This window comes from Lepidochelys olivacea (assembly GCF_965140295.1).
Source record: "Lepidochelys olivacea isolate rLepOli2 genome assembly, chromosome: 5".
In the NCBI taxonomy this organism is placed as follows: Eukaryota; Metazoa; Chordata; order Testudines; family Cheloniidae; genus Lepidochelys; species Lepidochelys olivacea.
In genome coordinates, this window is record NC_140415.1 from 90,432,250 (window position 1) to 90,453,059 (window position 20,810).

The 20,810-nt window shown below is 41.2% G+C and overlaps 1 protein-coding gene across 1 annotated transcript in view; it reads right to left on the bottom strand.

Moving 5' to 3' along the window:
• AOPEP (aminopeptidase O (putative)) overlaps window positions 1-20,810 on the bottom strand; it is a 391,354-nt gene that overhangs the window by 352,582 nt on the left and 17,962 nt on the right. Inside the window, exons 4-6 of the mRNA XM_084629083.1 lie at window positions 17,645-17,713; window positions 15,001-15,056; window positions 792-896 (exon numbers count right to left, since the gene is read on the bottom strand). The gene's annotated coding sequence lies outside the window, so the exon portion shown is untranslated. The remainder of the gene's footprint in view (window positions 1-791; window positions 897-15,000; window positions 15,057-17,644; window positions 17,714-20,810) is intronic.

Consider the following 20,810-nt stretch of genomic DNA (forward strand, 5'->3'; position numbering starts at 1 on the left):
TAAGTTCAGTACCAACGTGGACACAAGAACAAATGGATATAAACTGGCCATCAGGACGTTTAGACTTGAAATTAGATGAAGGTTTCTAACCATCAGAGGAGTGAAGTTCTGGAACAGCCTTCCAAGGGGAGCAGTGGGGGCAAAAGACATATCTGGCTTCAAGACTAAGCTTGATAAGTTTATGGAGGGGATGTTATGATGGGATAACATGATTTTGGCAATTAATTGACCTTTGACTATTAGTGGTAAATATGCCCAATGGCCTGTGATGGGATATTAGATAGGGTGGGATCTGAGTTACTACAGAGAATTCTTTCCTGGGTGTGTGGCTGGTGAGTCTTGCCCACATGTTCAGGGTTTAGCTGATCGCCATATTTGGGGTCAGGAAGGAATTTTCCTCCAGGGCAGATTGGCAGAAGCCCTGGGGGTTTTTCGCCTTCCTCTGCAGCATGGGGCACGGGTCACTTGCTGGAGGATTCTCTACACCTTGAAGTCTTTAACCACGATTTGAGAACTTCAGTAGCTCAGACATAGGTTAGGGGTTTGTTACAGGAGTGGGTGGGTGAGATTCTGTGGTCTGCATTGTGCAGGAGGTCAGACTAGACAATCATAATGGTCCCTTCTGAGCTGTCTTTGATTCTATGATTCTAATGATGTGTTAATTATCTTCACAGAGGTAATATACATGCAAACAAGTGTACAAGTGTATCATTCTTTTGAAGCTTTCCTAGAATTACATTAAATTTACAAGAAATTACATCAATAAAGTGTAACTGATTTCTAACCTTTACCTATTTATACTGACTATTTCTTTTCTTCAAAGAGTTCCATCAGCAGTATAAAGTAATGCTATCCTCCATCCCCATACTTCTATCTGTATATTTAATGATATCCATCTGAAAGAAAGAAAACAACAAAAGTATCATTAATAATTATACTTTAAGAATATTATTATTATATTAAGTCTAACCTAACTAGTTCACTTCTGACTGGTACAAATGTAATTCATTGTTTCCATGATTTATCAGATTATTTATGAAATGAACCTTGCCAAATCTTTACCAGTAGCTCCATTCATAAATAATTTCAACATTTTTTATTTCATACACATTTTAAAAGGCCATAGCACTGATGGATTATTGTATATGGGCTTTAAAGATTTATCCTAAATTCTATACTGTGTGACTGTAACAATTTAGAAAGGTGACAAATTTCTTCCTTTGACAACAATAAATCTATTAGCATGAACAGTCATCTGCATGTTTTTTACAGATTGTGTGTTTTTTTGCTAAAGATTGTGTGGGTGAGTTTTAGTTAATGAGAGTGATTTAGAACATGGCATGAGTTGGGTACAGTGCCAGCAGATACTACACAGTCTGTTCGTGCCAATAACAGCTTTGAAAAACATGGCTTATTTGTAATTCACATCATCTCAGCTGTTCCAGTACTGAGCGTCTCGAGAAGGGACTGTCAGTTATGCAGAAGTGCATGATGGTGATAATTTGTCTATTTAACAGTTTTGACAAGGAACAGGTGCCCGTCTCGACTCTCTGGAACTTATATGAAAGGAACAAGTGCATCCTACACAGTGCTGAGCCATTCTCAGATAAGATTTTGTTTGCTTGTTATCAGTACCATATATGATCCATGGTTTTGAAGGATGCAGAGAGATCTAGCAATATCAACGAAGAATCTGATTTGTTGCTTAAGAGCAGAAGAAGGTAGTCCCTTAGTGCCATGAACAACGGACAGTGTTCCTCAGGACCATTTTGGTGCCATTGCCAGGTCTGAAACATGACTGTGATATATATAGATTTTGACAGATATTGCTGGAGCTTGGGGTCTCAATAAACTTTACCAAAGAAATTGGGATTGGAGAGTGGGTGGCATTCAGTGAGGCTGTTTTAAGGGTTGGCTTCTCCAAGATCTGAGTACTGCATTCATTAGATAACTGATAGTTTGCCTTTTTGAGGGAGGCACAGGTTATCTCAGTTATCAAGGGGACTAGGTGTTTCCCACTGGACTTCACTTTTCATGAAGGACAGGAGGTCAGTTTTAGAGATGTATGAAACACTTCTGCTCAGCTTTAGCAAGCTGGCGCAGTTGTGTCTGAGAGGGACACAAAGGATTCAGTTGTGTCATATGTCCCTTTAGTTTTCTTTATGGCTGTTGAGTATATAGTGTGACAAAGTCAGATCTGACAGATCTAAAAGGGTGGTTGAAGCCAGGTATATCAGTCTTAAAGCCCCTTTTCCTATGAACCAAAAGAAGTTACCTCAGGTTAATTATGGTCACCAGAGTCGAACATGTGATCTCTAAAAAACTGATCAGGAGAGAGCAGGGAGAGGAGGGATGAAAAGCAAGCTGCAAAAGAGCTGTGTGCCACAAAGGGAAAAGGTTCTTCCCAGGTAAAGAATTGTTTTTCTCTATAAGGGAAATCTTGTGTTTAATTTCTGTTTGGGGTGGGGACCTGGGTTCCCAACACCGTGTGGGTTAGAGAGGGTTACTGGCGATTAGTAGCTAGCATAAGAGGAAGTACTACAGTGGGAGTTAGGAAATTTGTCTGTTTGTTTAAAGAAACCTCAAGGCCAACCCTAGGGCCTGCTCTGTAAATAAGGAAACATTAAAAATTAAACCTCCATCATAGGACTGATTTTCTCCAGATCCCAACACCGGAGGGAGAAATGCTAAGTTTTGCTATGATGAAAGAGTTGTGTTGCTACAATATGAAGTTGCATCTTGAGAATTTCACGGGTTGCCAAGTGGATCTTGCCCCATACGCACTTCACTCAACTGGTTTTTTGCTTCACTAGGTAGAGTTCAGAAAAATCACAGTAATTTACAGAGGTGGTATGAGGGAAGGGGCTTTGGGGAGCAATCAAAGGCTTCAGTCAGCAGTTGATTGTAGCGTTCTGCTAGTTTGTCAACTCCTTCTGGACATTTTCTAGAAGCTTCATTCACTGAAGTGGAAATTATTGATTCATTTAATCTTTATCATTAGAAGGTGATGGTCTCTGCAAGAGGACAGATTGGATCAGTTAGAGTGGACAACAATGCCAAAGATGAGCTCTAGTGTGTGTTCAGTTTTGTGGGTGATGCTGAAGACAACTTGAGAAAAATCTACAGTAAGTAGGAAATAGCGAACTATGCTGTTAGATGTGTTGTCTATGTGGATGATCAGATCTCTCAGGACAATGAATCTTGAGAAGTCCATTATGATGTTAAATAAGAGCTCTGTTATTTCTTCCAGGAATCTCACTAGCCTTCATTGGATTTCTCACCAGGTTACCTGTACATCAAGGATATTCTTGTGTTTATTTCATCTCCGGATACACATATTACAACTGGACATTCAGATGACAATTTTCAAGCTGGGACTCTTCTTGCAATTGAGATCAAATGAGAAAGAATGGCCACATTGCCTACTTGCCTCACGTATGATGCAGATGAAGACCCACCAGAGACAGTGAGGAGACCACCAAGCTAATCTTCATTTATGAGCTAACAAAAACAAAAATTGAGATTATGGGCCAAATTCAATCCTGGACTAAACACGAGTTTTCATTGGATTTCTAGCCAGTTCAGAGCTGAACTTGGTCCTAGATCTACAGAGATGAAAAATCAGTGAATAATCCATTGTGACATCTAGCCACCAAAAAGTGACATGTCTTGAGGTGATTTGATATATATTATACACTAAGTGTGCATGTGATAAAACCTCTCGACCCACTGTACTATCTTATTTACAATATAAAGATATATACTGTAGCTAAGAACAATATTGATATATAAACACCCATATGGTAAATTTATATATATATAGACACACAATTTATTCTCACTCTACTATATGCCACCACAACATGATTTACTAACATTCAGATAGATCAAGAGAAAAAAGCACACAGCCAGCCAATTAAAAACTGACACTTACATAACGGTTTGTACAGCTGCACTGCATCAAAATTTACAATACTTTTTTCCCTCTGTAGTGCAGTCAACCATAACAAATGCTAACATGACACAATTCAGTCACAAATAAAAGTAAGGATTAACATTTTGATTTGAACCTAGCATAGTCATCAAACAGCTTTGCAATTTATTAGACTGAACTGTTCCAGGATCAGAAAGAAATCAATAAAAAAGTAAAAGGAAAAAGGAAAGATTTTATGTGACACAAATAAAACAGGCTATAGAGCAGAGTGGTGAAAACTGTTTATTTCATTCATTGGGGATAACTGTACAAGTTGCTTACTGTTCCATTCCCATTTACCAGTTGTAAGTTTTCTGGCCTTCTTTCTCTTTCACTATTATACTGTAACATTTGGTAAATAAGATTCCCATCTTTCCTATTTTCAAGTTTAATTCTCCTTCTATCTTTATATACAAAACTAACATTCCCCTCACCCTAGCAAACATACACACACTTTAAGGCTATTTTAAATATTTAGTTCAGGCAAATGTAAACAGTCAAATAAATGAAATCTACAGAACTACGTATCTAAAAGATTCAAAGCCCCAAATTACTACTTAACATGACTTCAAAATATTAGACGTGGTGCAGTAGGAACCTAATCTACCATATTTGAATGCAAAAAACCTTCAGAAATATTAGATATGTCAGTATTTTTCCACTCTATGTTGGATTGTAACCGAATCCTGCTACTTTAATTCCAGTGCTTTGCACGGTGTGATGCTTTCCTAGGTTAGGCTTTAAGCTGTGATGTTACCACACATTAGCAGCCACTTGCTAACGTGTTTTAAAAGTCTAGTCTAGACAAGGCACCCTACCTTTAACATGTACTAAACTAGACAAGTACTAACAGCATACTTTTATTTCTAGTCTAGATGAATGCATGGCAAATACGGTGTACAAGTGTGATAGTCTTTGTTCCTGGGGAGCATTGTTTAGCAATCAGGGCTTTGGCCCTTCAACCTGCAGAGGGGGTTTTTGGTGGGAGAACTTGGGCCCTCCCATTGCACTGGGCCCCATGAGGGTGACACATGGGTCTGACACCCAGGAGCACATTAAGGTTGCTTTTCCTCGGCCACTTCCTACCACTCAGCTATTGTCCAAAGTCTATCCCAGGAGGCTGTGAAGGGGGTCAGCTCACCGCTTGGCATCTCTTCGCAGCCAGACATGGCATGGTAGCTCTCTCCCTCTTGGGGAGGCAGGTGCCTCCTCTTGTGTCTTGGCCTTCTAGCCAGGTCAGTCCCAAGTCTCTCCCCTTCCAGGATAGTCCATAAACAAAACACAGGAGCTGCAAGCTACAAGTCTTTTCTCTTCCCTGGTCTGCTCACAAGGATGCTCTTCTGCTTCTTTTCAACTCCTCTTCCAATCTGTGCATCTTTTGCAAGTGTGATGGGGCCAGGCTAGCCGACCCCAAAGCAGCTCAACTGCTTGTTGCCCAGTGTAGGGTTTGTATACCCAATCACAATCACAACATGTAGTAATCACAGACCCTTTTTAGTATCACTTGAGCTGCTGGAAAAGGGCAATAGCTATCACAGCAATGCATTAATTTCTACATATTGATACTGCAGTAGCACACAAAGGATTTGAGCCCCATTTTGCTAGGTGCTCTACAAACAATACAAGACACTGTCTTTGATCCAAAGATCTTGCCATAAAGACGACAAGTGATATACAACTACTTCTGGGGGAGAGAGAGGCACAATCATATCGCTTGTATATATGTGCTTTTATTATTAAAAATAACATGTCAAATTGTCCCCATCTATTCCTTGAGCCATCATTAATGGGCTGATTTCTTATAGGCATCAGAGCAGAGGTCAGTCTTAAGGAGGTATTTGAAGGAAAAAAGTAGTGGTCTTATGAATCCATTCCAATGTAGGTCATTTTATGAATGAGGGGGAAGCATGAAAGAAATCTTTAATAAATGTTTGGTAAACTAAGGTATATTTGTTTAACATATACTTTATGCATATATAAAATGAACTTTAAAATAATCCATCCTTGCTCATAAATTTGGCCCAGGGGTTCAGGTGGTGTTCAGTAATTAATGCTTAGGGCCCTACCAAATTCACAGTTATAGGATTTTAAAAATTATACATTTCATTATTTCAGCTATTTAAATCTGAAATTTCACAGAGTTGTCATTGTAGGGGTCCTGACCCAAAAGGAGATGTGGGGGGTTCGAGGTTACTGTAGGAGGGATTGTAGTACTGCCACCCTTACTTCTGTGCTGCTGCTGGTGGTGGCGCTGGGCGGCCAGAGAATGGCGGCAGCTGGCCAGGAGCCCACTCAGAAGGCAGTGCCGCCACCAGCAGCAGCGCAGAAGTAAGGCTGGCATGGTATGGTATTGTCACCCTTACTTCTGTGCTGCTGCTGGCGTGGCACTGCCTTCAAAGTTGTGTGCCCAGCCAACAACCACCGCTCTCCAGCTACCCACCTCTGAAGGCAGTGCTGAAGTAAGGGTGGCAATACCGCAACCCCCTAAAATAATCTTGCGACCCCCCCCCCCGCAACTCCCTTTTGGGTCAGGACTCCCAATTTGAGAAACGCTGGTCTCCCCCGTGAAATCTGTATAGTATAGGGTAAAAGCACACGAGAGACCAGATTTCACAGTCTGACACGCATTTTTCATGGCCGTGAATTTGGTAGGGCCACATTAATGACACAGACAAGTATCATTTACATATAAGCAGTACAAAATGCTCACAGAATTTACTATTGATTGCAGTAACCTGAAGAAGGGCTCTGTGTAAGCTCAAAAGATTGTCTCTTTCACCAACAGAAGTTGGTCCAGTAAAAGATATTACCTCCTGTCCCATAGATTTTACTAGTCCATTCAGGGATGTAACACAAAATTGTATATACTTGACTATTAACTACATGCTGAAGTTTTAAAATTTGGACACATATTTAGAATTTTTACACGTACAAATGAACATGGGACTTTGTTGGGAGATTTTTACATGCCTCAGTCATGCCAGGAAATAAAATTATCAACCAATGACTAGAAGAGGTTAAAAAGTATTTTGAATAATGATGTTACTGAACATTACCTGACAACCTTTGGCATATTTCTAGGTTGTACTTCAGCAGCAGAAAAAAAGAAAAAAGAAAAATTTTTAATTTAAAATTTTTGTACTTTACCAAAAAATTCAGTGCACAAACAGTCCACTTTAGAGTTTGAATTAGTTCTGTTTTCACAGCACAGGGGTAAGATAAAGTGTGTTGTTCAATATAATAGTGCTATTGTATTAAGACCAGACATAGGCCAAGGGAGCAGTGTTTAAATCAGATTAAGGTTAGGTTAGGCTTCATGTTTGAATTTTGGTAAAACAGGTTATCATCACATGCTTAAATCAATAACATGGATCAAATTCAGTCCTCGTGTAATTAAATGCAACTCCCACTGACTTCAGTTGAAAGCTCCAAATATCTGCTACACCTAGTCTGAATCTAGTCTTGTAGCCCTCATAGTATTGAGTTTTCAGCTGAAAATACCACTGTAGAATCCTAAGAACCAGTTTGACACATAGTCGTTCAAAAATAAGTGTTTGTCATAATTCTAAGCCAAAGTGTTGCTGGTGTCCACCTGCTATAATATGTACTCTCTTATCCTTCTGCTTTTTCCTATAAGCAATCACATTGTGATAAATTCATTATTTTCCTTTTTCCCTTACATCTTTAATGTAAATTAAATTTCTCCAAAATAAGCACTGTAGATGGAATAGAACAACTCCTTCATTAATCCATGACATTGCTGATGTGAATTTAAGCAGAGCCTCTGGAGGACAAGGCACAGGGTTAAAAACTGTTATCCCATTGCAACTCCATTAATCTGTCACATATTTTCTTCTTTATTTCCTTTCCTGTCATTTTTGATGAGTAGCAAGGTGTTTCTGTGTAAACAGAAGATAGCTGTCTTCTCTCTAATTATTCATCATATCTGATTTGGGAAGCATCAAAATCTACGCTTTGTGTGCCCCATCTTTTCCTCATATAGAATGACACACATGAGAAAGGAAAAGTTACTGAAAAAAGATGGGGGATTATTATTTTTTTGGTAACATATTCCCACCAGTTTCACAGGGATGGAGGCTTCCTGGCAGGGGAAACGGAGAGGCTGCATCGGTTGGGGACAGTCAGGAAGCAGAGACCTGTGTCATGTTATGGTTCCTCAACCAGACCTACAAAGCAATTTTCATTCCAGATTCTCCCCCAACACATCTGGTGACATAGTTAGCTACTGTGCCCCCCAATACTATCCTTTGCATGGAGAATTAATGCTAGTCCGCACCACTTTAACGTCTGCAGTTAATTAATGCAGACCTTTATGTCATAGTGGACTTTAGATACCTTTGCAGGGAGCATGCTGTATAGGCTGGCTGCTTCTCCTCTAGATACCTGCTTTTACTCACTGAGTCCCCCAACATACCACACGCATGTGAAGCCATATTATGAACCCCTTATTCCCACTAGTGAGTCGTTTGCATTGACGTCAATGGGATTATTCCTGGAAGTTGCTGCTCACTATTGGGAATAGAGTTCACAGCCTGGTCAATAGAGAGGTGCATCTCGCAAAGCTGCCACTCCCTTTGTTTTGCCCCCATTCAGCTCTCTTTTTTATATATTATAGCTACCTTCCACTGATGTGAAGGAAGCATTGTGGCTTATATCACAGTTATTTGTATGCCACTGTTTTGGTTTTTTTTACACATTTAATCATATGACCTTATTTTCGTGCCTGTGAACTTCCTTTCCCTTATTGACCCTGTAGTCTATTTTTTATCTGTCTCTATCATTTGTTATATTATGTTTCCATGTAAGCCCCAAACCTACAATCTGATTCAAGGAGGTGGATTTCTGCGTCTGTTCAGTCTTGTTGACCTTAATGGGATTCCACATGTGTGTGAAGATCCATCTGTATGGATCAGATTGCAGGATCAGGGCCTAGACTGTAAACTCTCTGGGACAGGGAACCATCTTCTTTACATTCTGTTAGGCACCTGGTACACAAATATAATGGCACAGCAGATTTTTTTTAAAATCACTGAATTTGAGCAGCCAAAAGGAGATTAATGAAAAAGTTTCTAATTATGTAATAGCATCTTTGTAATTGCTAATGACAGGGAAAGGAATATAGAAAAAGTAAATAGTTCGGGAGATTTGGTTAATAAAACTTTGTGGAAATCTTACCTGAGAGTTGCAATGGATTTTTTAAAGGATTTCTGAAAAAAATTTAGTCTTTTGCCCGTTCCTGGAGATGTAATTGGCAGACACAGTTTGAATAAGGAATGTCTGAATGCCCATTATAATTCAAAGAGGTAATGATGAATTGGTTCTCTTAGCTTTCATTTTCTTGTGTCACTGCTTATAGGAAGTACACTTCTTGCTTGACACATGCTTATTATTTCTGATCAACTGCAGCAAGAATGGAATGGGGTCTTGGAGACAGAACTCTGAACAATGTCAAACTGGCACGTTAAGCAGCTGCACCAGAGGGCTGCAGATAAATGTTTTCACTAGAGAATGATTCAATTACTCAGCCTGTGGTGAGCAATGTTGATGTGAAGTAAACTTGAGTTAATGGCTGTGATCTTAATTTTTAACCCTTCTACTTCTCTCTTCCATAAAGACCATTGCAGAGGGAATAAGAGTATAAAACAAGGTGCACTAGGAGTTAAATGGATTACAGAATAGAGATAAGTGATCATTCTGAATATCACTCAACTGCATTACTGTAAAAATGAAGGCAATATTTGCACAGAGATTTACCGTAGCTCTTTAAAATTTTATGACTGACTATGCAGTCCTTGTTGTGCATTCCCAGGATTAACTGATCAGCTATGGGGATGTTCTTAGAATTTCATATCCTGACCTTTTGACTTTCATAATTGTATCAGAATAAAGAAAACTGGCATTTGCGCAATAACGTGCAATAATTGTTGCCTCCAATATTTTTCCTTTTTAATTTCACTGAAAGATTAAATGTGAAACTGGCTGCTCAGGGATATGGTCAATCATGCTATGAACTATAGATTTTATGTTACTAGAGAATGTCGATAGAGCTTTTTGCCACTAATTTACTGTCCTGACTTTAATTTAGGAATGTAAAGTTAAACAAACAAAATCTAAGCCTCCCCCAACCACTTTTTTTTTTTAAGTCTATAACTGTTCCATTACTAATCATTCTATTCTGGTATTCGGGTTCTTATACCAATCCCATCACTGTGGTAACCATCAACTGCTGCACTCTAATACAGAAATTTCAAAAGGGATTTTGAAACCTTCAGTGTTATATACTCCTGATTTTGGGGGGGAGGGTGGGGGGAAAGTCTTAACATGTGCACATAAGAAAAAAATTGCAGTGTCTATAACATAGTAGATCTTTAAACAGAATATTTTGGATTTGTAAATTACACATTAATCCATGGCAGATAATGCTAGCTGCCATTTCCATGTAGTCTTTGTCCTTTTTATGTAATTAACAAGCATACAGACATCAGATGTTAACCCTTTCCTAGCTGGTTCTTCAGCACAGGTGCTGGAAAAACCAACCACCATTCCACTTCATTTTGTTTCATTGAAATCAATGGACAATTAAAAAATTCAAGAAAAATGAAGATGTTAAAATAGCATCTCTTAATCCTCCAGAGTTCTACTCCCTGTTTCTATGCACAGTCTATTTGCTTACTTTTCTAAGTAAAATGAGTTTTCACTGCTTTTTATTCTTAGCACTGCACACAATTCTGCTCTGGGCGAATGAGCTGGCATCTTTTTTGGCATGTACAATTCACAGAATTGATAACTAAGTTCCAGCTGTGGAATCTTGATCATTGGTGATGATCCAGAATTAAAAAGAACCCAGCCAGACCTTTAGAGTCCAGGTTGAAATTTCCAGGGCAGATAGTTTGAAAATATTTTTTGAAACAGAATCAAGAGACAAAACTGGAAACCCAGAAGACTTATTTTTTTTATGCTGTGTTACTTTTCAGAGTACAGCTGTAATTTCAGTCTTATGTTGCCTGGTACATTTAACAGAACAGCTCTTTAATCATCAATCAAAGTCATGGCATGTCAGTAGCAAGGCTGTAATTAATAAACTATTCCACTAATGGATATTTGGGGGGTAGATAGGAGGGAGTGTAGGCCACCCAAATAGCATGGAGAAGTTGGATATCATTAGAGGACATAAATTAGGTATTTTTTCCACAAACCACTTGCCTCTCCAACTTTGTCTAAAAGTGCTCTGCAGTTCTCTCTGAGTCACAAGAGAGCACCAGTCATGTAGGCTGGCTGAATAGAAAGTGTTCCGACTATTTATGCATTTTCCTTTTGTCTGTGTGCTTGATTTTCCTACCCCTTGAAGACTTCTCCTGTCAGGCACAGTTCTTTCATTCCAGTCTGCAGGGAAGCTGGAGATACAGAACCATTTTGTAACGCAGCCTGAAAAGTAATTCTCCACACCTCACATTACTGTGCAGCCTCCCTTAAAGGAGTAAGCATGTACTGCATTCCCACTACTTCCCATCCAAGCAAGTGGGCAAGGAATGGTTGGAACGAAGACTCTACACCTCAGCATGCCAGCCTGCACTGCTAAGATGGCACACATCAGGTTACTCATTCCTAACATTGTGTCGCTGTGAGGAATCTTCCTCTTCTGCTCCTGGAGCAGTGAAGCTATGCACCACTCATTACGGAAGGCAGACTGTTAAAGCATAAGCTAGCCCATAAGTAGCAGTTAGGGGCAAATTTTTCCAAGGAGGGAACAACATTATGCTTGCAAAAACGATTATAGCCTCTGCTTCTGCAAGAATCTGCATTTGCACAAAAAATCAGACAATAACATGTGCAAACTGACACTTATGAATGTAATTGCTCATTTTGCATATTAAAAAGTGCCTACTTGTGCATGCTAACGTGTGTGCACATGCGAGCTAGTGAACAGGAGACTGCAAACAGGGAAGTTTGAGAGGGGAAGAATGAGATCCCCCTGCTGAATGAATACGATGCAAGTAGTAATCTCGGGGTGAGTGAGTTTGTTTGGCTGTTTGTGTTTTCCTCTCTTAGTCTGAGGTTATTTAAAGTTACAGGGTCAGTTGGGATAGTGTTTTTGTGGACTGTTTGAGCCTTTGTTCCCTGGATCATCCTTGATCAGCCTCAATCAGCCTTGTAATCACCCTCCCTCTGTGTGATTGAACGAAAGGGTAGGACCTACCTAGGAGAAAAGGCCTTAAAAGCCAGAGGCTACACCACCAAGGGGACTGCACAAACAGGGGACTGCGAACAGGGAAGTTTGTAAGGGGGAATAGTAATATAATTGCTATGGTTATGAAGGGCTACATTGCGAGTGCCAACACTGCTCCTGTCTCCTCCACCTGTATCCAGACAGAGAACTTGACCATGGATACCTCTACCCAGATCCCAGGGTAGATTTGTAGAGACTGTGGCCTGCATTTCCCACTCAGAAAGCCAGACTGTGGGGACTATCCATTGTGAAAGGTGTCTGCTGGTGGAATCTCTCAAGAAGCAGGTGGCAGAGCTACAGGAGGAGGTGGCAAGGCTGAGGAGCATCCAGCTAGAGAGGACTGTGCTATCAGGGATTCATTGACAGTACTGACAGACATCCAAGGCTGAGGAAGCTATCCAGCTAGATAAGACTGCTGTTATGCCACTGAGGGAGGAGGATATGGCTCTGTCACAGGGCGGACAATGGCTGCTGGTTACTTCTGGCATCAGGCAGTGCTCCACCCCTACTCCCAACCCACCCACCATAGTGATGAAGAACCATTATGCTGCCCTGGCAACAAGCAATGAGGAATTGCCCCCAAAGGTGGAGGAGAAGAAGTCACATACACCCAAGGCTGGGATGATCACAGCCACCACTCCCAGAAGGAAACATAGGGTAGTGGTGGTGAGTGATTCTCTTCTGAGGGGGACGGAGGCACCCATCTGTCGGTCTGACATGGCATCTCGGGAGGTGTGTTGCCTGCCGGGGCCATATCCAAGATGTTATGGAGGGATTGTCAAGGATCATCCAGCCCTCTGACTGCTACCCCATGCTACTCATTCATGGGGCACTAGTGATACTGTGAGGTATGTCCCTGAGCAGATTAGAAGTGACTATAGGACTCTTGAAGTAAGGGTGAAGGAGTTTGTGGTACAGGTGGTGGTCTTTTCGATCCTTCCAGTCCCGGGTAGGAGCCCAGACAGAGACAGATGTAGCCAGGCATTCATCTCCAAGATGCAAGGATGGTGTCGCCAGGAGGGCTTTGGCCTCCTTGACCATGGGATACTGTTCCGGGAAGGACTGCTAAGGAGAGATGGGGCCCACCTATCAAGGAAGGGGAAGAGCATATTTGGATACAGACTGGCTAACCTTGTGAAGAGGGCTTTAAACTAGGTTCGGTGAGGGCAGGTGACAAAATCTTACAGGCAAATCAAAAACATAGAAACCTGGGAGAAGGGTCAGAATCTGGGAGGAGCATGGGCCATTATAGCAGGGATAAGGGAGAGACAAGAGAGAACACAGAGGGGAAATCAAATCAGTATCTTAGATATCTGCATACTAATGTGAGAAGTATGGAGAATAAGCAGAACGAACTTGAAATGCTAGTTAATAAACACAACTATGACATAGTTGGCATCACAGAGACTTGGTGGGATAATACACACGACTGGAACATTGGTATAGACTGGTACAGCTTACTCAGGATGGACAGGCAGGAGAAAAAGAGAGGAGGTGTTGGTGTGCCTTATATATTAAAATTGTATACACTTGGATTGAGGCTGAGATGGAAATACTTGTTGAAAGTCTCTGAGTAAGGATAAATGTGGTAAAAACAAGGGTGATGTCATAGTAGGGGTCTACTACAGACCACCTAACCAGGAAGAAGAGGTGGATGAGGCTTTTTTTAAACAAAATCATCCAAAGCACAGGACTTGGTGGTGATGGCAGACTTCAACTACCCAGACATCTGCTGGGGAAATAATACAGCAGAGCACATATTATCCAACAAGTTCTGGAATGTATTGGAGACAATTTTTTATTTCAGAAGGTGGAGAAAACTAATAGGGGAGAGGCTGTTTTAGATTTGATTTTGACAAACAGGGAGGAACCGGTTGAGAATTTGAAAGTGGAAGGCAGCTGAGGTGAAAGTGATCATGAACTGGTAGAGTTTACGATCCTAAGGAATGGTAGGAGGGAATGCAGAACAATAAAATCAATGGATTTCAAGAAGGCAGACTTTAGCAAACTTGGGGAATTGGTAAGTAAGATCCCATGGGAAGGAAATCTAAGGGGAAAAATAGTTCAAGACAGTTGGCAGTTTTTCAAAGAGACGTTATTAAGGGCACAAGAGCCAACAATCCCACTGTGTGGGAAAAAAAAGAAGTATGGCATGAGACCACCCTGGCTTAACCAGAAGATCTTCAATGATCTGAAACTCAAAAAAGAGTCCTACAAAAAAGTGGAAACTAGATCAAATTACAAAGGATGAATATAAACAAATAACACAAGGATATAGGAATGAAATTAGAAAGGCCAAGGCACAAAACTAGGGATATAAAGGGTAACAAGAAAACATTCTACAAATACATTAGAAGCAAGAGAAAGACCAAGGATAGGGTACACCCACTACTCAATGAGGCGGGAAAAACAGTAACAGAAAAAATGAGGAAATGGCAGAAGTGCTAAACGATTTTTTTGTTTCGGTTTTCACTAAGAAGGTTGGTGGTGATTGAATGGCTAACATAGTGAATGCCAGTGAAAATTAGGTAGAATCAGAGGCTAAAATAGGGAAAGAACAAGTTAAAAATTACTTAGACAAGTTAGACATCTTCAAGTCACCTGATGAAATACATCCTAGAATACTCAAGGAGCTGACTGAGGAGATATCTGAGCTATTAGCAGTTATCTCTGAAGAGTCATGGAAGGCGGGAGAGATTCCAGATGACTGGAAAAGGGCAAATATAGTGTAAAAAGGGAAATAAGGACAACCCGGGGAATTACAGACCAGTCATCTTACCTTCAGTACCCAGGAAGATAATGGAGCAAATAATTCAGCAATCAATTTGCAAACACCTAGAAAAGAATAAGTTGATAACTAATAGTCAGCATAGATTTGTCAAGAGCAAATCTTGTCAAACCAACCTAATAGCTTTCTTTGACAGGGTAACAAGCCTTGTGGATGGGGGGAAAGCAGTACATGTGATATATCTTGACCTAGTTAGGCTTTTAATACTGTCTTACATGACCATCTCATAAACAAACTAGGGAAATACAACCTAGATGGAGCTACTATAAAGTGGGTCCATAACTGGTTGGAAAACTCTTCCCAGAGAGTAGTTATCAGTGGTTCACAGTCAAGCTGGAAGGGCATATCGAGTAGGGTCCCGCAGGTTCTGTCCAGTATCTTCATTGATGATTTAGATACTGACATAGAGAGTACATATAAAGTTTGCAAATGATACCAAGTTGGGAGGGGTTCCAGGTGTTATGGAGGATAGGATTAAAATTCAAAATGATCTGAACAAACTTGATAAATGGTCTGAAGTAAATGGGATGAAATTAAATAAGGACAAAGGCAAACTACTCCACTTAGCAAGGAACAATCATATACAAAATGGGAAATGACTACCTATGAAGGAGTACTGCAGAAAGGGATTTTGGGGTCGTAGTGGATCACAAGCTAAATATGGGTCAACAGTGTAACACTTGCAAAAAAAAAAAAAGGCAAACATCATTCTAAGGTGTATTAGCAGGAGTGTTGTAAGCAAGACACGAGAATTCTTGCAGTCTACTCTGTGCTGATTAGACCTCAACTGGAGTATTGTGTCCAATTCTGCGTGTGACATTTCAGGAAAAATGTGGACAAATTGGAGAAAGTCCAGAGAAGAAGCAACAAAAATGATTAAAGGTCTAGAAAACATGACCTATGAGGGAAGATTGAAAAAACTGGATTTGTTCAGTCTGGAGAAAAAAAGAGGTCCGAGAGGGGACATGATAACCGTTTTCAAGTACATAAAAGGTTGTTACAAGCAGGAGGGAGAAAATTTGTTCTCATTAACCTCTGAGGATAGGATGAGAAGCAATGGAATTAAATTGCAGCAAGGGTGGTTTAGGTTGGACATTAGGAAAAATTTCCTGTCAGGGTGCTTAAGCACTGGAATAAATTGCCTAGGCAGGTTGTGGAATCTCCATCCCTGGAGATTTTTAAGAGCAGGTTAGACAACACCTGTCAGGGATGGTCTAGTTATTACATAGTCCTGCCATGAGTGCAGGGGTCTGGACTAGATGACCTCTCAAGGTCCCTTCCAGTCCTACGATTCTGTGATTCAACTAGTAACAGATTGAGTGAGTATTGTCCTACTCGTACCAAAATAGTTTTGATAGTTACCAAAACTCAGATCCACAAAACAAAGTCTTAAGTTTTCAAACTTGAATGCCTACAGTTAAGTACCTAAATCCATATGCAGGGACATACATAGGGGGCCACTACTGAAAATGAAGCCTGAAGTTTGCTGTGGAAGCTTCAAAATTCTAATAATTTTTGAGAGGTTATATATTAGCACACTAATAGTATGAGAAATACACTCTTCTCTGCCTTGTGAGAGTGCCTTTCTAGTACCATGTTTGTGGGTCCTTCCTCTTCCTTTCCATCTCTATTAAAATCCCTCACATAGCCCTAATATCAGACAACCAAAGACCTTGTCCCTTCTCGGACACTGTAGTGGCTTGGAGTGATTCCTCCCTATCAGCCTCGGAGGGAGGCCACTCCACCTCTCCATGCCACCTACTGGCTGATGGCCAATTGACAAGGAATTAGCATGGTATGTGCCAATGGGGCAGAACAGGGCAATTATCAGTCTTCAACCCAGCTGTACCTTTGGAGCAGACGGTGTCAGGCTCAAGCCCTTTGGGCAGGGCAGAGCAACTGCAGTCTATGGCCCACCTCCCTGGGTAGGGCAAACAGCAAACAAATGGAGGCCATCTGGCCTAAAGTGGGTAGGCTGCCACCCAGGAGTGGGGCTGGCAGCAGAGGGTAGGAGGACCCAGGCCCAACCTACTCCACCAAGTCCCAGCCCAAAGCCCTACCAGTGGCGAGTAATCCTCCCCTGGGTCAGCAGGGATCCTCCCAAAACACACCAACTCTGGATTCAGCAAACACAACCAGACTAATGTCTGGTTTCTCTGGGCTACTTCCTATTGCTATCTGTTCGAAGGGCTTCGCCGCTCACGGGCCCTCAGGCTCCTCAGGGTACTCGGCAGCTCCTTGGGGAATTCCTCCGGGGCAGGGTTGGTCCCTGACTCAAGGGCCTGCAGCAAGGCAGAGACATCCAACTCCTTCCTGGGCTCTCCCTCAACTGAGCTAGAGGCCTCGCATCTTATACTTCCTGTTCCACAGCCTCTGCTTCTGGTGCAAAGGGGGGCCCTAACCTGGCTCAAGGGCCTGCAGCAAGGCAGAGACATCCAACTCCTTCCTGGGCTCTCCGTCAACTGAGCTAGAGGCCTCGCATCTTATACTTCCTGTTCCATAGCCTCTGCTTCTGGTGCAAAGGGGGGCTCTAACCTGGCTGCATCCACCAGAGGGCAGGGAGTGATTCCTCTCTGTCAGCGTGAGAGGGAGGCCACATCGCCTAGCTACAGACACAGTTCCTGAATTCAAGTACCTGGTTGTTTAGGTTCTGTGGTCGTCTCTCTCTGCTCCTTGGTTCACACCATGAAAGAGCAGCTGGGACCTGCAATGGAAAGAGGTGGCTCATAGTGGGAGCACAGTGTGGGAAAGGAGAAGTGTTCATGGAGGTAAGAGAAGTGAAGCTAGGTTAGGACTTGCTTTAGACAAGAGTCCTGAGGTGGCCAAGCCTCCAAGCACCAGAAATCCTCCCTGCTCCTGCCATGGCACCATCAAGTGACCACCAAACCAACCCATAAAACGGGCCTTCCACGGAATCAGTGTCACAGACAGCATTAAAATTTGAGAATGCCTGGCTCCCAGTCCTATCCTCAGACTCTCTCACCCTGAATGAAAAGGCTTACAGCGTCACCCTGTTCTTCATGCCACTTTGCAGTATTTCAGCTAGCAAGAGTAGTATAAAATCCACTCAAGCAAGAGTAGTACAGTGGAGAGCAAAGGCACACATGTTAAATATCTGTATAATGTATGTAAAGTCAGAACACCCAGATTTGCTGACAAGCTGATTTATTTTCCAGCAGTACATATGATCTGTAGTAATGGGATATTACTGCAGCAAAGTTCATTTACTTAAAGTAAAATAACCACAGCCCACACCTATTCAGAAATTCTGTACTAATTCAGACAGGCCTTTATGTGCTGAACTTGTATTCTCTGGCACCACTGTTAATATTTAAAGGGATTTAAATGCATGCCATTAGTAAAAATGAAGAGATTACTGGTGAAATAAGAACATGAAGCAGCAGAGACCTTTCCTGATTCCAAAACAACTGACTTTAGATTGTAGACAAGAAAAGACCGTATTTGTGAAAAAAAATTTAGCTAAATATGAGAAGAAAATAAGGAAGCCCTCCTTCCTCATGGAACATATAAAAAGATTGATTGCACTATGTGGTTCCACTTTTGTGGGAAGGGGAACAGGCTGCTCAGTGGAGCCCAGCAAATCCACACATATTTGCAGATCGGATGCAGATACAAATTTTGTATCTGCACACTGCACTTCTGCAGCCTATGTGCACCTATCATCACCTAAATGAATACCAGAGGACGGTCCAACTGGGGCAATATGCAAAGGGTGGGCTTGGCAGCAGGCCTGGCAAGAAGAGAGGGTGTAACAAGGAGATCCATGACTATGTGGATCCATACATCCCTATCTCCCTGTATAGGGGGGCACAGTGACTACTGAAGCTACTGCCCATAACTGCAGTAGAGGCACAGATGTGCTGGGTTGCCACTGCTTTGGAGACCTCGGCCTGAAACTCAAAGAAAATCCCTGAGCAAAATCCACCTAAGCACAATGTGTGCCAAAGTGGTAAGATTAATGACATTTCATCACCGTTTTCTGGAAACACACTGAGAACCTAAGAGCCATTGTTTTAGGCTGTTTCTGAGAAAGCTAAAGTGGAAAGTTTAATGCCACTACATCACCATCTTTTGCAAAGTGTGGGAGCATAATAAGAATCCAATAAAAGAAGAAGAGGGAACGGAAGAGTGAGTACAATGAATAAAGTGTTATTCGGAAGTACAAATGGTTCCATTTCAACAAAAGAAATAACAGTTTAAAAAACATTTCTCTGTACTGAACAGGCACATGTCATTCACAGTTTTCAGATTAGTACATCTACTAGAGGAAGGAATCTGCCATGTATCAATTTACGTCACTGATATGCTTGAATTGTTACTCCTGTCTCTAAATTAAATGTTCATAAGGGAACAAACATTTTACAGGGCTACATGGTCCACAACTAGGGATTCTAGGAATTACAGTAATACAAATAAATAAAATAATAATAATAAGTTTCAGAGTAGCAGCTGTGTTCGTCTGTATTCACAAAAAGAAAAGGAGTACTTGTGGCACCTTAGAGACTAACAAATTTATTTGAGCATAAGCTTTTGTGAGCTACAGCTCACTTCATCAGATGCATCCAATGAAGTGAGCTGTAGCTCATGAAAGCTTATGCTCAAATAAATTTGTTAGTCTCTAAGGTGCCAATAATAATAATGTTCACTCTTCCACTTACTTGGACCACCATGTATTAAAGAAGTCTCCAGTGCACAGGGTTTGATAACTTTTTTGAGGAAACAGAAAAATGTGGATGCTTGGAACAGTCTTGTGTGCCTGGCAAATGATTGCTGGTGTACTGTTATGTGAAACTTGGAACAAACGAGCACTGCCATCTGGTGGTAAACTTGTGCACCCAAGCAATTCTATAACTGAAAGGAAAATCAAGACTTTAAATTGAAGAGATTTTGTTTAAATAGAAATGCCTATAACTAAACACCAAATTTAATTTTTCATACATTATAGTTTTTAAATGATTTTATCACAATCCTTCGTGAAATTGTGTCCTATTTTTTGATGGGAAGAACTTCATATTAGCACTGAGTGGAGCTGGAGGAGCAGGAGAAAATCTACATGATTAGCAGACTCCTCTTTTTTAAAGAGGTGTGTGTATCATCCGGGAAATGTGCTGAGTTTTACAGATACTTCAGGTCAAACTTTGCCCTGAAGCACACCCCATGCAATCCTATTCCATAGAGCTGCACAGGGGTGTAACTAAGGTCAGAATCTGGCCCACAGTCTTCATAATGATAACTTTATAAAGTGAGAGAATAGCTTTAAGATCTACATATAACAACCACCATAAGTGCTGGATGTCTGATGTTGGCTTATTCAATGTGTCCAGCCATTGTGATAGCCATTATGTAAATTAATGAAATATTTCAACTACAGATGGAGAAATTGAAACCCTGGCTTCCTGTTCAAAGTAATTTGCCCATGGTCTGGCAGCAAGTGTGTGACAGAAGTGAGAATAATACGCACATCTCGACTCCAAATCTCGTGCCTTACCTGTGTATCTATGCCCATGCTCGTCACTGCAGTATCTGAGTACCTTCACTGAAGTGTGAGAGCACTAGATTGTGGTCACTATATTACCTGGTGAATTGTTCCTCATTATGTATGTTTCTCTCTTCACTGATGAGATGTGCCCCTCACCCCGTAAGCTGTCAATGATGCCTCTCTCTTTACGAGAGCAGAATGCAATTTTTCTGTGATTTATCCAAAGGAACCATGTAACTTAAATTATGTTAAAGAAAGAAAGAAGAGGGGACAGGGGAGAGACTGTGCCACATGATGGCAG